Genomic DNA, 17,950 nt, shown 5'->3' with positions numbered 1-17,950 from the left:
ACCAAGAGCCATAAAAGATTCGTTCACAATTACAGAAATAACCTCGTCATATTAGTGACCATAATCATAATCTCAGGCATTAATGATAAAGCATAACTGGTCATATATTAGCCAGACAGCCATAATCTCTCCATATATTAATGACCACAGGAATCGCTAAAGATCCACTTTTGAGACACACGGAGAGAGAGAGACACTCTAGGAACCATGAGGACGACTATCGAACACTTCCATGCCGACCACAGCTTCTCAGCTGCCACAGAAGAACACCCTTCTGGAAAAACCGGGACCACACAAGTCTCCACTCCTCTCAGGAACAAAATCCTCAGGAGCCACTCCTCTTCAGGAACAAAATCCTCAGGAGCCACCATGTACCTTTCCATGCCGATGCCATCTCCTCGGGAACTAAGTGAAGGTCCTCCTCCTGCTGTCTACAGGAAACCATCGCCAACTCCTTCCAAAACCATCATCACTGGCGAACATCCACTGCTGCTACTGCCATCACCAACAGCACATTTGAAATCCATCACTGTTGTGTTCTCCTCTGAGAACTAGACAGTGTGCACCTGAAATCTGACTGCTTCTGAAAAAAAACAGTTTAGGATGAGACAACACCTCCCTCCCCCATACAAAATACTCAGAGAGCAGCTAAAAAACTCAAACATTGTAGTTTAAAAACAAAACAAACCATCAGAAAACCTGACAATATATATATATATATATATATATATATATATATATATATATATATATATATATATATATATATATATATATATATATAATTATATAATGATGCAAATAAAATGTATACTCGTATAATGAAAGACAGAAAAAGTACAAAAGAAAAAAATAAATAGAGATGTAGGAAGGAATAAGGAGGTAAAAGAAGAGTAAGACCCAAAGGAGGTGATAGTCATAAGAGAAATAACAGATGGGGTTAAAAAGCAACGTAGAACGTGGTAGGAGGGTAAAGATGATAAGAGGGATAAAAGCAGCAAAAGAAATTCTGGAGGGCGGAGAAAGAAAAAGTGTGAGAGGCACAAAGTTAGAGAATAAACATAAAAGACTGCGATGAGGATTTTGATGGGGTACAAACTTCATTTTAATGTTACTTGGGATCTTTTTTTGTTTGTCTTGTCCGATCTGCTTTGCTTTAGAATTTTTTTCTCTCTGTAGCTTCTCTGTGAAAAGAGACTCTTGACAGCAAATTAGTTTGTTAGTTTTAGATTATGCCAGGCTTGTGCTGGCACGGGTCTTGCTCTAGGGCAGCTCGTAACACGAAAGCTGGCTATCCTCCCTAATTATAGTTCCTCATTGGACGGGTGGGTATCGTTCTCAGATAGCACTCTGCTGGTCCCACCTTCGATTCTCCGACCGGCCAATAAAGAATTAGAGGAATTTATTTCTGGTGACAGAAATTAATTTCTCGTTATAATTGTGGTTCGAATTCCACAATAAGTTGTAGGTCCCATTACTAGGTAACCAATTGGTTCTTAACCACGTAAAATATATCTAATCCTTCGGGCCAGCCCTAGGAGAGCTGTTAATCAGCTCTAATCAGCTCAGTGGTCTGGTTAAACTAAGGTACACTTAACTTTCCTCCCTAATTATAGTCCAACCAGAAGTCCTGGTCAAAGGTGAGTCTTGGGAAGGTGAAGCAGCGACGCCAAAAGTATTATCCTCATTATGCTCTAAGGCAATTAAAGACTTTCTTGTGAATCTTAGAAAGAGGACTATTTGAGGAAAAAATTATGATGTAATGGAGGGCAGTGGAATGATTAAGTTTTTGTATTAATACCACAGAGCTTTCCTCACGTGGTGCCAGGTCTGCATTTACCCTAAAGTACATACAGATTTTGTCAGTAGCTCTTGGTAAACCCATTTCATTAATGGACTTCTGCAAATAAACACAATGAACAATGAATGTTTCCTTAAGCCGTAGCTTCAGCCCTCAAACAAAGGAGGTTACATATATTTGAAATTAACATAATTCATGCTGCACTTTACAGTCTTGCAATCGCGCCAAACCTCAATAATACGTAAAATATAATAAGAAAGCCAAAGAAAAACAGTAATTATCATGAAGGACCAACGAGCCTTACGGACAACGAAAATGATGTAAATAACGCGAAAATACACACCAAAAATGGTGAATTTACAGGAGTGAAAACAGGTATTTGTTAACTGGGGACATAATATTTAAATTCTATTCCTTTTTTGCTCACATATCTTCATGTATGATGATAAATCTAAACTCCGCTGTCTACAAGAAAAAGAAAACCTGGAAATACCAGTGAGGATTTTAAACAGGTCAAGGTCGAAGGAAATGATATCAACAAACCGCTAACTATCCCCATTTCTGGCTGACTTTGGTGGTTCAGCTACAGATGCTTTGCCATATCAAAGAGCATCCCCCTTCTCTGTTCCAATCCCTTGAGCATCTTCAGCAACCAGTCAAGCGTATCATAAGTTAATGGCTCCTCTTGCTCAGTTTAGACAAGGCCTTTGAGTTTAGAAATCAATCAAGTTTAATTATGCGTGATTAATTTCTTATCTAGTTGCTCATACGACGTGGGAACTTAACGAGAACCCTTATACACTTTCCTTCGAGATTAAAGACGTTGATTGATGGCGTGGAACTGTGTCTCATAATGGCTGGGCCAAAGGGTTAGATCTCGTTTATTTCTTAGTCTAATCTAATTAACGCCCCTGCTTCACTGAATGTTGAATATGTCATTCCCAAAATTTCACAAAATTATTCATGCCATATTTGATACTGTTTTGCTAGGTCATTCTATAAATACTGAACCACCCATGCCATTTACCAGTTCCAGAGTCAAAGATATACTGTAGAAGCACTGTTGAGATTATACTATAATGAAGGCCAGTTTTACAGAGGTACTACATGTGAATTTGGCGTAGCTACGGAGACCTCTTGACTTCGAGAGGAAAAGTTACAGGTCATTGTGGGTATTAGTTTATCTATTTGTCTATCTGTCTATCTATCTATCTATCTATCTATCTATCTATCTATTTATCTATCTATCTATCTATCTATCTATATATATATATATATATATATATATATATATATATATATATATGAACAACCGCATGAAAGGTGAAAATTAAAGACCAGGTACCATATATATATATATATATATATATATATATATATATATATATATATATATATATATATACAGTATATGTATATTATATATATATATGCAAACACACATATATATACATATACATATACATACACATATATATACATATACATATATATATATATATATATATATATATATATATATATATATATATATATATATATATATATATACACATATAACTCATATTCAAAACTCCCTTTGGAAGTATTTCAAAGTATAGTGAATCTGATATTAAAAGGGCATTTGTGGCTTTATATTTGATAACATGGCTGAGATATTTATAAAAATGAAAACCGCGTATTGTTTTTAAGGTATACAAATTTTATCTTTTCGGAAGGTGGATGGCTCCAAGCACAGTATTTAAACTGTAACAAGAGACTGCATTCTGTTTTTTTTTTTTTTTATACCACAGTGCGATTTTATCTAATTCGTAAAAAGGAGGTATAGAAACTCTTTACACACACACATACTGTGTATATATTATATACAATACACATATATATATGCACACGTGTGTGTGTGTGTCAATAAATGTTCTGTAATAAATTTCTGACTTACATCAGGATCAGGACAGGTCTTTCAACTGAAAGGCAAGGACGCTGCCAACTTTTGCCTTTCAACTGAAAGACCTGGGTTTGATCCTGACGTGAGTCAGAAATTTATTTCTGTTCCATACGTGATTGTGTGTTGATTATTTCTAATATTTATATATACATATATTTATACACACACGCATATATATATTTATATGCGTCTGTGTGTGTGTGTGTAAAGTGGCCCAGTGGCAGAGCACTGAGCTCACATTTTCAAGTTCCTTAGTTTGATCCTGTCCTGGTGCCTGCTTGTCAACCCAGTTGTGAGTTGGTACCCGTGCTAGGTGTGTTCAAGAATTATGAAACGGGTGCTGTAACTTCATCCTCGAAGACTTACTAGGGGTGGTAAGGGCTTCCCTGAAACAGGGTGGGTTCTGCCTGTAGACTTAGTAACTAAATAAACTCTACTGGTTTATTATACCTCATTTCAGTATACATATGACTTACTATCCAGAAAAAAATACTGTGGGGGTAAGACATCACAGGCATCAAAGGGTGTGGGGGTGGGAAGAGGGTGACAAGTAAAAAAAACCGAAAACAACAAATATTAGAGTCTAATCCATAGTTTTTGAGGTTGTGGAGATGAATAGTGACACTCCCAATGCCCTTCAAGTCCAAGTTTAGCCCTGATAGGAATGGGGGTGAGAAAGAATGAAATATAAAATATCAAAATGCTGGGTAAGGTAAAAACAATCTTAACAGGGAAAGAGAGAGAGAGGGAGAGAGAAGGGGGCAAGTTTATTGGTTGTCATTCAGAGTTTTCCCAGGTAGTGTTGCAGCTAGTATATGTGTGTTTATATATATATATATATATATATATATATATGAATATATGACATACATATATATATATATAGAGTGTGTGTGTGTGTGTGTGTGTGTGTGTGTGTGTGGGTGTGGGTGGGGACCTCTTGGTTTATCAGTAACAATTTTTCACCACCGAGAGGCTGAGATGATCCCAGCTCTGCAAAGAGCTTTTGAGAGTGCAATGTTGAAAATCAGTTATTCTCTTAAACTGTTCACTAAATTTAGTATCTGTTAGTCCAGTGATCTTCAAACTGTGGGCCATGGCCCACTGGTGGGCCATGGCCTGGTTTTCAGGTGGGACACGGACATTTTAACTAGATTATAATAAAAAATAAATTAACTATATGGAAAATAAAAATAAAAACAAAAGAAATAAAAATCTGAAACTTCAGTGTAAAGGCAAAAGCGTAATTCATTTTGTTGACTCATTGCGTGCCTTTTGCTAAAGATCCAGAACTGGGTTAGGAAAATTAATGCCGGTAATTTTGTCATGTTCGAGAATTTTTGTGAAGTTGTTGACGGTGAAAAAAGAATTAGATCCTTGTTTCCCAAAATGGAAATAATCAACCACCTTCAAAATTTGGGTGAATTTTATCTTCCTGATCTTGGTCCATAGATCTGTCATTTATATCCATTTAATATGGCCAGATTCTGTGCCAGACCCTGACCAAGAGGAATATGGAAATGAAATCTGATTCTGGTATAAGTGTTTGCAAAAGAATACAGGACTTATCAAGTAGTATACCTAAATAGCGTGCCTAAAACACTTACCTTTCTCCTCCCACTCACTTATGTGAATCAGGCTTTCTATAAATCAAAACAAAAGCAAGAAATAGAGGTGGAGGATGACAGCGATGTGCCTTGTCCACAATTCTCCCCCGATTTGATGTGTAGATGTGGGTGGTACATCCATCTCATTAAGCTGCCTTATCTGAGTCAGTGGTTACCATGAGCAGCAGAGAGAAGTTGCGTTGTATGATCTTTGGCCATGTTTCAAGCCGTAAGGAATCGGTATATGACTTTTATTTACAATAATCAAAGTTCAGTCATTGCTCTGGATTATTAAATTTAACTTTCTTGAAAATTTCTTAGATACAGTGCAATAATGCATTTATGAAAATTCTGTTTTCAGGTAAGAAAATGTAATAAAGTTCCTTAGTACCTGGTATCGTATGTTTATTATGAACATAATTTATATGTCACTAAATATAGGCCATGTTTGAAATGCCTAAAGTGGGCCATGGTCTGAAAAAGTTTGAAGACCACTGTGTTCAGTTAGAGAAAAACATCCTGTTCTCCTGTCCCTTTTTCTTTTCCCCTTTAAGGCTAGGCAGGACCGTGACATTAGGATGCCCATACCGTCGGCCTTCTTTTTAAAAGTAAAAAAGTACGTCGACTGGAACCACTTGACACTCAGTGAAATGCTTAATCAGTTTTAAATCGTGAAATCACAGTGTGCTGATATTTCGCAATTAAATTGGCAATACTCGTGAGATTGAGTCAACATTTGAGCCGACGTTTGCAAATAGCGTCCACGTAAAAGTTTTTCCGAAAGTAAACACACGGTCATGTTCGCTTATGGAATGCCTGCCATTTTTAAATTTTATTTTTATAGTTTAGAAATACTTGTATGGATATGTGCATGGCCGTTTGGGTGAACCTAAATTTTGTGCCAGTGTAGAGACTCACGTAAGGACACATGCATTCACTCTGCATACATATGCACAATTTATATACAAAAGTCATGTGTAATTGATAAATTCATATATATATTTGTACACACACACACACACACACACACACACACACACACACACACACATATATATATATATATATATATATATATATATATATATCGTTATGAACGTGAGGGTGAATGCATGTATCCTTGTGAGTCTCAGAAATTGCAAAATTATATAATGCACTTTTAACAGACACAAACGTAGCATACATATATCTATCTATCTATCTATCTTTATATATACATATATATATATATGTATTATATATGTATGTATGTATGTATATATATATATATATATATATATATATATATATATATATATATACATATACATAGAAAAGAAATCAGTGCAGCCCGGGCTGTCAAGGTGCCTTACTCTTCGATAAAGCTATTTTAATTAGTTGATTCTAACTGGCTATGGCAACATAGGTCAGCACATGTAATTTTATGACATAGGTAACAGACTGGTATGTTTATATACACAGAATATATAATACTGTATATATATATATATATATATATATATATATATATAACAAGAAATATATATATATATATATATATATATATACATACTCTTATATAATACTGATTGAATATGAATCACAGTGATGTGATAAAAAGTCATATATATATATATATATATATATATATATATATATATATATATATAATTATATATATATATAGATATAATATATATATATGCGCGATATATATATATATACATAATATATATATATATATATATATATATATAGATATATATATATATATATATATATATATATATATATATATATATATATATATATATATATCATATATAATAAATATAAATATATATACATATATATATGTATATATATACATATATATATATATATATATATATATATATATATATATATATATATATATATATATATATATATACTATATATTCTGTGTATCTAAAAGCGACCAGTCTGTTACTCAAGCGTCATATAAAATTGAATGTGCCGACCGCCGGCCTTCGTATGTTGCGATACACATCAGTTGGAATCAACTAGTTAAATAGCTTATCGAAGGGTAAGGCATCTTGCCAGGCCACAGCACTGTTTTTCCTTTCTGAAATGTTTATTTTATGCTAGCATGAGATGTTATATGTTTATCTTTGTGGTGATGGGGGCCAGGAGTGTTTCTCTGAAGTCAATGAGGCGTTTTCCTCTGTGTTTTCAGGGATTAGCGTTAAACCGGTTTTGGCTTCAAGTACAGGCCATTTAACCTTTATTTATAGCTTTTTTGACTGCAACTTTTATATAGATAATACAGCATTCATTACTTAAGTTGTATTATTTGACATACATATTTTTATGCATGACTGCAGAAACTCTAATACGAATTTTGTAATGACAGGACTTTGAAGACGAAATGTTAATGTTTAGCGGACATACAGATGATTAATATCTGACAAGTTTTGGCGAACATTTTCTCGTTTACTTATCAGTGAAAGAAAGTCGGGCACAGCCACTGTCAGGAGCGCTGACATGGTAGTGTATTTTAAGAAATGTATTTTTTCATACATTATTTTACCTATATCTCACGTTACATGGACTATGTGAATACTAACATGCCACCGTTTACCCCTGTAATGGAAACCTTTATTTCCGTTGAAATTAACAACCTTAACAATGTTTAGAAATCATCACTTCTAAGTTCGGCATATTTTTGGTGGATTTTGAGACGCCGATGGGATTGCAGATCATTTGGTCAGTATAAGGGGAAACCGAGAAAGTGAAAAATCTGATGCATGGATTTTTGACGAATAAAGAACTTACCTCATGATAAAATATTACAAGGAAATGTGTTTTTCATCCTCCTCTCTCTCTCTCTCTCTCTCTCTCTCTCTCTCTCTCTCTCTCTCTCTCTCTCTCTCTCTCTCTCAGTAAAAGGAGTTTGAAAGCTGGCTTCTTACCTGAAGTAAACATTTCTCCGGCTGATGGGAGAACGACCATCGTTCGTAAATAGTGCAATTTGGGAGAGCCGTCTCCGAGGCAGACTGGTCCCTCTAAGGGACCAGTTTGGTTTGTGTACACTGAGTCTCTGTCAACACTCCATAATCCTCGTAGGTAGATAGCACTGCTGGCCATTCTTGTTGGCAGTTTAAAGATCTTGAGGATTTCTCCTGTTTGTCTCCGCCGGTAATGGAATGCAATTTTTTTGTTGACGTCGGCGACAGAAGTGAGTGAAGCGGCGGCCTCATGCGCGGAAGAATTCATAGCTTGAGTTGATGCGTCAGATATAGAACAGAATGCAATGCGAAGAGGTGGCGTGTAATATGTAATGAATAATTAACCACTTTACTGGTGTTAAACAGCAAGGTGATGGCCTTTATTATTGTTAAACAGCACTGGTGATGCAATGTATGTATGTGTGTGTATATATATATATATATATATATATATATATATATATATATATATATATATATATATATATATATATATTTAATTGTTTTAGGGAGGTTAAATCATTTATATAAGAATAAGAATAAAATAGCATTACATGATTTTTATACATATATACAGGTATATGTATGTATATGCATATATATGTATATATAAAACATTAATAAATAAAAATATATATATACATATATGTATATACATAAATGTATATATAAATATATATATGTATATATATACATATATATACATGTATATATTTATTTATTTTTTAGTTTTTTATATATACATATATATGCATACATATACATATGCCTGCATATATGTATAAGTAAAATCATATAGTGCTATTTTATTCTTATATAATGATTTAACCTCACTACAAAAAACACCTAATAGGTAAGGAAAATAAAAAAAAATATTATAAAAAAACATAAGAAAGTGGAGCATTTTTCCCGGACGTTAAACGTAATCCATTAGCCCTTTTAACAGTAAAATAACAAAAGTAATAGTTTGAGCTCACATTTTCTGCACTAAACTCGCGCGTAGACTGCAATAACAGTTCAAATTTATAAAAGATGGTGGAAATATTTAGGCTTATTCTATTTTCGCATTCTATATACAGTGCGTCTGTAAAAAGCTAACTTTTGACTATGATTGTGGAATTTCGACTCTTAAATAACACAGGTGTAATTATTAAGTAAGTGATTACATAGTAGATAGCGAAAAATGTACTCAAACAAATATACGCACACACGAACTCCACACATATATATAAATTTCAATAATAAAAAAAATAAAATTGAAAAATAAAATATAAAATTACAAATAAAAATAAAAAATAAAAATATAAATTTAAAAATAATTTAAACTTACAATAACCTAAAAAATAAAAAAGGACAGAAAACTGCGAAAAAAATAAAGTTCGTTAACTGGTATCTAATTAACCAATGGGAGGGGCCTAATCATTCTTCAACAATAATCTCTCAGCGTATTCATTAACTTGATAGACAGACAAGGCGGGGTGTTCATTCGACGCAGAAACAGCTCTTCTCCATCAACCGTTAACTTGTGATTTGCTTCTGGGCCCGCAACCAAATGCTTCTCCTAAATTGTCTACCTATCCGTTTTCGTAGTGGCCGCCTTGGAAGTCCACAAGTCAAGTCATTGGGATGCTCCAAACGGGAGAGCATTCTGAAGGAATAACCAGATGGCCTTCCCAAGGAATCCTATTGGGAATCACAAAGGATCCTCTCCAGGAGTTGCTGGGAATTTCAGCGGATCTTCTCTAGGAAACGCGTGGGGGAATTCAATGGGGAATGACTGCTCTAGCAATTTAGTTCAGCGCTGGTTGCCCATCTAATCATTTGAGGGAGACTTCAGAAGTTGCTGATCACAGGCAGATTGATAGGTTCCAAAACTGTCTAAATTAACTGGTGTATTCACATTAAAATCAGGTCTACGCATGGCAGTATTCATTTACTACAATAATCCTAAGAACAAAAGGATGCAAACAATAAAGTGATGGGATAACAACAGCAATAACAAAATAATGCCAATAACAGTATTTCTTTACAGCTTTCTATATTGTATCCTCATGAGGAGATTTTACAAGTCTCCCTCCCTCCTCTCGTTTCGTAACATGTTACTTCATCTTTCATCATCACAAAATCATGATATTCACAGCCTTTACTCTTCAAGTTATCACATGAAAACTCAATTAAGGTTACCAAACCACATGAAACCTTCAACGGCACTTGAGGAGTGCATGAAAATGGACCTTAACGGTATAACTACTTCACACACAATAACAACACGTTGCCTCAGTTTAAAAGGGTTTTGAGCTTGCAGGTATTCAGCACAATAAGAAAACCTAAATAAATTTTAGCCACGATAGAATACTCGGCACCTTAATGGAAAACTGAAAGAATCTACATGAACTTTAGCTACGTGAGCATCCCTTAACTCAAAGTTTGTGGTTGTTCAGCATCTTAATGAGGGAAGAAAGGTATTTTGGTAAAATCCATGACATAAACTTGACTGTCAGGTGTCGGTTACACTATTTTAAGTCATACGAAACAGTGATTTTCTTAATCATAATTTTATTTATCAATTAATAAATCAGCTTATAAAAGTGCATTCATGTTTATAAGCACAAGGGCAGATGCTTGAAATACCGTTATATTATGAAGGGGATATAAATTTTTTTTTCTCTTGGGTTTTGTAAAGTCACGTTAATAAAGTTGATACAAAAAATACATTTCAGTTACCAATTAACTTTCAGTTTTCTTAATTTTTTTATAGATTATATTGGAAAACAATTTTTTTTTTTTACTTTTAGACCAAAATTTACCCCATGAGGTTATCTCATAATCATTTTTCTTCCTAACAGATCTTTGTTTTCCCCCACGCCCCCCCGCCCCAAATTCAAAACAGTATTAATATCACAGCCTATCAAATTATTTCAAGAATGTAAATAGTGCTTTGTTTATCTTTGACAACGAGTTAAAATAGAGCTATATTTTAAATAAGATCACCTGAAATATTTTAATATTACCGGTATATGTACTTTGCGATCTCTGTCATCGGGCCTTTAACACGAAAATCAGTATCTATACAGCATCATTCTTCTCGTATATGATTAACTTCGTACATGAGTTACGGTTTCTTAAATACCGCACTTCCATACAAGTCATTTTGAAATTATTCGACGGAAACCCTGTGTTACAGAAAATATGCTCTCTCTCTCTTTTATCAGTGCCTTTTCTCTCATTTTGTTGTTCTCAGTTCAGCAGCAGCGACTGTTGCACATTTTAAGCATCAATGTTGTCTCTCTTCTGCCCTCATTCGATATAGAAATTCTGTTATGCATGAATACTCTAACCTTTTTTTGTCCTTACCATTTCTTACCTAGTTTTTATACGTTCTTTTGAGACTCGGTAATAGGGTCTGCTTAATCTTTAAAGTTACTTTTGCCTTCTTCTGTTAGAAGCATCTGTGTTACAGGTGAATACTTACTGCCTCATTTGTTATCACCATTTCTACCATTTTGTCGGTCTCAGTTCTGGAGAAGACCCTACTTCAGTTCTGTGGTACTAGTGCAAATAAAGGGTAGACGATTATTACAACAACGGAGGAGAGACTGGAAACAGAGGAACAACTGAAGCGGAAAATTATTTCTTTTTTTTTTTTTTGAGTGTCTTAGAGAGTGACAGAGTATGAATCTAAAAAAATGCCGGTAAAAGGGAGGTTTTGAAAATAATTAGAGGGCATCTTATTTCGGAATGGTTGGAGAGTGTGGCGGAGTAAAGCCGAGGACCTGATTCTGATGGCAAGAGGTCGAATAGCACGAAAGTTCATTATCGCCAACGTTAAGGGACTCTTTTTTTTTTTTTGTAATTTTTAGCCAAACTTGCACATCAAACAGAGGTGGTTTTCTGCTAACTTTTAGGAGAAAAACGTCAATTTTTTCTTCTTTGAACAAATAAAAATCTGTTGCAGAAGTATACTATGTCTTTCATATGTTTTGCTTCATTTTCCTTATTGACGATTAAATTTAAAAATCACGTATTCTTGTGATTTCAAACGTACTTGCGCGCGCACAACACACTCACATATATGTGTGGGTGTGTGTTTGTGTGCATGCACGCGTGCGCGAACGCGTGCCTACTCCTGCTTGTGTGGTACTCCGAGGGGCAAATTTTCAAGGAGACCGTTAAAATTAAGATAAAAAGCAGCTCAGAGTTGAATAAAGTTGGCCTATATTTTCTGTCTGCTTGCAGGACTGCCTTCCTTTACCTCGTAGCGTTAGATAAAAAAAATTTTGAACGACAAAAATACAGGTAAATTCTTTTAATTACTTAAAAATTTTAACAGCTGCTGTTTCTTGTGATCTATTATTAGTTTGTGAAAAAATATGCAACAGACTGATTTTTATTACAATCTGGGAACCATAGGTAGTTTTTATACCAAACGCTTTGCTTATTTGTGCGCGAGATGAGTGAAGAATACTTCATGGCACAGTCTATCTCTCTTTCCCCCTCTCCCGTTGCATGTTATGTTGTATGGCGTAGTTACAGCCAAGATTATTTATTATGGCTTCTCTACAATTACTGATCCTATAATGTTCTCTTATTCCTCAGAGATAAAAAGAAATAACGGCGGCAGAAGAGCAGTTTAAAAATTGTTATCGGTAGTGAAGAAAAAATAAGTAATGCTTAGCCAACAACTATGCCCACCATAGTTGATCCTAATCCTTTGTAAAGCCTCTTAAATATTTAACCCTGTTTTGGCAGTTCTACTAATTCTTCAGTTGTGTTGGATTCCAGGTACATATTTTTCCTTTATAATCCCCATCTGTCATCTACATGAGCTTTCTTTGAAAACTTACTGTTATATTTCTTCAGTCTGCTAAGTAAATGACAGAAAGAGTCAGAAAGGCCTCACAGCACTCCAGTGTTTCCCCTTCCTTCGTGGATTTATCTCTCTCTCTCTCTCTCTCTCTCTCTCTCTCTCTCTCTCTCTCTCTCTCTCTCTCTCTCTCTCTCTCTCTCTCTCTCTCTATATATATATATATAATATATATATATTTATATATATATATATATATATATATATATATATATCTATAATATATATATATATATATATATATATATATATATATATATATATATAAACTTTTATCACATACACAATTGTTGTGTGCATTAGCAGAATTACTAAAGGACCTCATTTAAACTGGATGGTATCTAATGGGTTTTTAGTAAAAAAGTTACAAGCTTTCTTGGACAAACAGTCCACATTATTACGGATACTTGATAATGTGGACTGTTTGTCCAAAACTTTAATTTTGAATAAAAACTCCATTATACCATCCAGGTTGCATAGTCCTTTTAATATATATATATATATATATATATATATATATATATATATATATATATATATATATATATATATATATATATATATATATATATATAAGAGAAGGCATCGTAACTTATCCCATATGAAAAATGGGAACAAGCACGTTAAACGAAGAAGAAGATATATATATATATATATATATATATATATATATATATATATATATATATATATATATATATATATAATAAGTATAATAAATCATAAGTATATAAATGAATACATTGAAATAAGTAAAAATGTTATGCGGTACTTTTCTTGTGTTACGTTGCACCATTGAATGACTCGTTTCTGATAACAAAAAGGTATTCGTATTAATGAATCTGTAAAGTAGCATTAACAATACTCTGTTAGCAACAGAAGAAACGTGTTACCTCCACTAATAAGTAACGACGACTGGGCAAACAAAAACCTCCAGTAGACACATGAAACGCTTAATGTCACAAAGGTTCAATGTTACCCGGCCGGATAAGATGGGTGTGACCGACGAAAAGTTCGGGTCATTTTTCAGTTTTCATTTCAAATATTTCTATTTTTGTTCTGCTTTCATTTTTTGAACTTCTCTAATGCGGAAATATCTGGAATAAAGGTCTTTAATTTTCTTTGCATTCCACTTTTTATTTTTGAATGTTGACAATTTATTCTTGTTAGCTCTTGAAGAGGGAAGATATATGCAGCGTTGAACGTGCACGGCAGTACATTTCAGCTTCGCGAGATGGAACGAACAAAGCGGCTCCTAGAATTCTTTTGGGCTCGAGACTTTGGGTGGATGACACTTTTACGGACACTCACCTGTGCTGCATGTATACTGATAATACGGGTATTGCTTCAGTGGCTGATAAGTTCGAAAAAGTCCACAGTTTCCTCAGATACATGGAAGTCAGTGAGATCTACGAGGTCTTGGAAAAGAACTGGCGAACTTTATCACCCAGAGAACCAGTGCCAGCGAGGAAAAGTCGTTGCTGATGAGCTCTTCTCCTCGACCTGTAGTCATGAAGAATATGGACCTTGCTACTACCTTTCCTGCAGCGTGGGCTCCAGGGAGCAGTACGTTCGTTTCCAGGTGGACACCGGATGCACGACGACCTCCATTTCACTGAACGCAGTCAAAGCCCTCGGTCTCCGGCATAAGGTGAATACAAATGAATGGATGCATTTCGAGGCAATGGGCGCAGTCACCCACCGAACTGTTGGCACCTTGCAGGTTCCCTTGAAAACGCCTTCGGGTATCCTGGTTCTCGAGAAAATGAACGTCATAGATCTGGCCAGCAAGAGTTTGCTGGGCATGGATGTCTTGGAAAAGCTAAACTGTTCCATTATCACGGACCTCTCAAAGCCGAAGCTGCTCATCAGGGAAAGAAGTGCCTGCTGCCCCCAGTGGACGTACGGAGATGCAGCCATAGTCCCGGCGACGCTGAACGGGCGGAAAATCCCGGTGCTTCTGGATACGGGGAGCTCTAAGACTTTCGTCCCTCCGCATCTGGACTTCAAACACGTCTCTCTGTCGGACACTGTTGAAATGGTAGGAGCTGCGCCAGGAACTATACGCTTGAAACACAAAATTGATCTGTTAATCGATGTCAATGGATGCGCAGGGCATGTGTCTGCCTTAGTACTCCCTGAAGACGTTCCAATTATAGGAACTGATTTTTTGAAAAATAAGAAAATCGACATAATATGTGGCCGGACTTACGTAACAGAGTTGTAAATCATACGTGAATGACTAATATGACGTGAACAACATCAGCCTACAGTTACAGAAAATAAATAAAAAATATGAAAAGAAATATTTATGTGTACAAAGACAACAAGTTTTGAATTATGTTTACTGTAATCCTGTAATAAATAAGAAAAATTATTCGCCACTTTTTCTTTTCCTGCAAAAAACCTCAAGTAATTTCTCTACTGCAACAATACATCGAGATTCCTCGTTATTATTTTTTGTGGTTGGTCATGGATAATTTTTTTAAAACAGAATCAGACAACTCAAATTTAGACTATTTCTAATAGTATATAATACACCTAAAAATAATTTCCTTCAGCAATATTATGACTTCAAACTCCAATGTAAAGATTCTGGTATGTCTTTTATCATAATATGTCGCCTTGCTTATTACGGAGTACGTTCCAAGATACATTTATTCAAATATTTCGAAGTTAAATACTCGAATAAGTAATTCTAATTGAAGTTTTCCGATTCTTGTTGAAACCAAAGTAATGCATTTTCAAAAATTAAATTTAAAAAGGCAGCCACACTATTATTATTATTTTGTTGAATAAAATGGCTGCATTTTGGGAATTGATTTTATTGAGTTTTCTCAATTCTTCTAATAATTCGCTTTTCCTGCACATCAATAATTGTCCAATGTTCATATTTTGATGGATGAAACAGCGTATTTCTTACGGATGAAATTCTTTATTAAAAGCATTACAGCAGGTTACTGAAACCTGGTATGAAATCCGTAGATTTTCCTGTGGTATTTCTAGTTTTTTTCTGTTTCTGGCGTCTGTCTGGCATTTTCAGTACTTTTTCTGTCGACATGTTTCGACCAGTCGATGGTCATTTTACTGGACGCTGGGATGAATCTGGAGACACAGGCGCTCGTGGCGGTATATATAGGGGGGGTCTCAGATCAGGTCGATTTTTCATTGGCTGCCTGAGGCGATTCTCCTCGGGCGAAGTCTCCTCTCGCACGGTGATGGTTGTATGAGCTCTTGCGTGCGTGCGCTGGAGTGCACGTTAGTGAGTGTTTTGTTCGTAGGGTTGCTGCCTGCATATGGACGTTCCTGATTGGTTCGCTCATCCAGGGTGCCACTAAGTGCCGTCCTTCGCGCCGATGTCGGGAGGAGGAAGGTCTCGATGTTGGGGATAATATCATTCCTTTTTATTCTCAGGTTACGGGCAGTCCTGGCGTGATTAAATATGGCAACCTCCTGGGCATGACAGGAAATCCTCTTAGAGAAGCGCATGGTAGTCATACCGATGTAAGAGCTGAGGCACTTTCGGATAGGGCATTTGTATCGGTAGACTACGTTGGTTTTCTTCAAGGGATCCTGCTTGAGGGGGCCGGGTTATTTCTCATCACCAGGCTGCTGGTTTTCTTATTTCTCTGATGACATCAAACTTTTTAACCAAGGAAAATTCCATAAAGGATATAAAGAAGACGAACGCGCTCTCAGGACCATCATTAAGGGTAACATCAGCCTGTCCGATCCCGATAAGAAAATTAAACTCATCATATTCTACAGGAATAAGAAAACCAGCAGCCTGGTAATGAGAAATAACCCGGCCCCCTTCAAGCAAGATCCCTTGAAGTAAACCAACGTAGTCTACCCATACAAATGCCCCGTCCGAGAGTGCCTCGGTTCTTACATGGGTATGACTACCATGCGCTTCTCCAAGAAGATCTCCTGTCATGCCCAGGTGGGTGCCATATCTAATCACGCCAGGACTGCCCATAACCTGAGAATAAAAAATAATGATATTATCCACAACATCGAGCCTTCCTCCTCCCGACATCGGCACGAAGGGCGGCACCTACTGGCACCCAGGATGAGCGAAACAATCAGGAACGTTCATCTACGGACAGCAACCCTACGAACAAAACACTCATTAACGTGCACTCCAGTGCACGCACGCAAGAAATCATACAACCATCACCGTGCGAGAGGAGACTTCGCCCGAGGAGAATCGTCTCAGGCAGCCAATGAAAAACTGACCTGATCTGAGACCCCCCTATATATACCGCCACGAGCGCCCTGTGTCTCCAGACTCATCCCAGCGTCCAGAAGATGACCACCGACTGGTCGAAACATGTCGACAGAAAAAGTACTGAAAATACCAGACAGACGTCAGAAAAAGTAAAAACAAGAAATACCACCGAAAATTCCATAGGAAAATCTATGGATTGCATACCAGGTTTCAGTAACCTGCTGTAATGCTTTTAATAAAGAATTTCATCTGTAAGAAATGCGCTGTTTCATCCATCAAAATATGAACATTGGACAATTAGTGACAAATACTGATGTGCAAGAAAAGCGAATTATCAGAAGAATTGAGAAAACTCAGTGTAAAATTAATTCACAAAATACAGCCATTTTATTCAACAAAACTTGCCTCAGAGAGGGTCTTCTTCCTTCGTATTATTATTATTATTATTATTATTATTATTATTATTATTATTATTATTATTATTATTATTATTGTAAATTGAAATAACTGGCTAAAAAATCTCTTACAACTCA

The sequence above is a fragment of the Macrobrachium rosenbergii genome, chromosome 3 (assembly GCF_040412425.1).
Source record: "Macrobrachium rosenbergii isolate ZJJX-2024 chromosome 3, ASM4041242v1, whole genome shotgun sequence".
NCBI lineage: Eukaryota > Metazoa > Arthropoda > Malacostraca > Decapoda > Palaemonidae > Macrobrachium > Macrobrachium rosenbergii.
Note: the sequence above shows the minus strand (reverse complement) of the source record.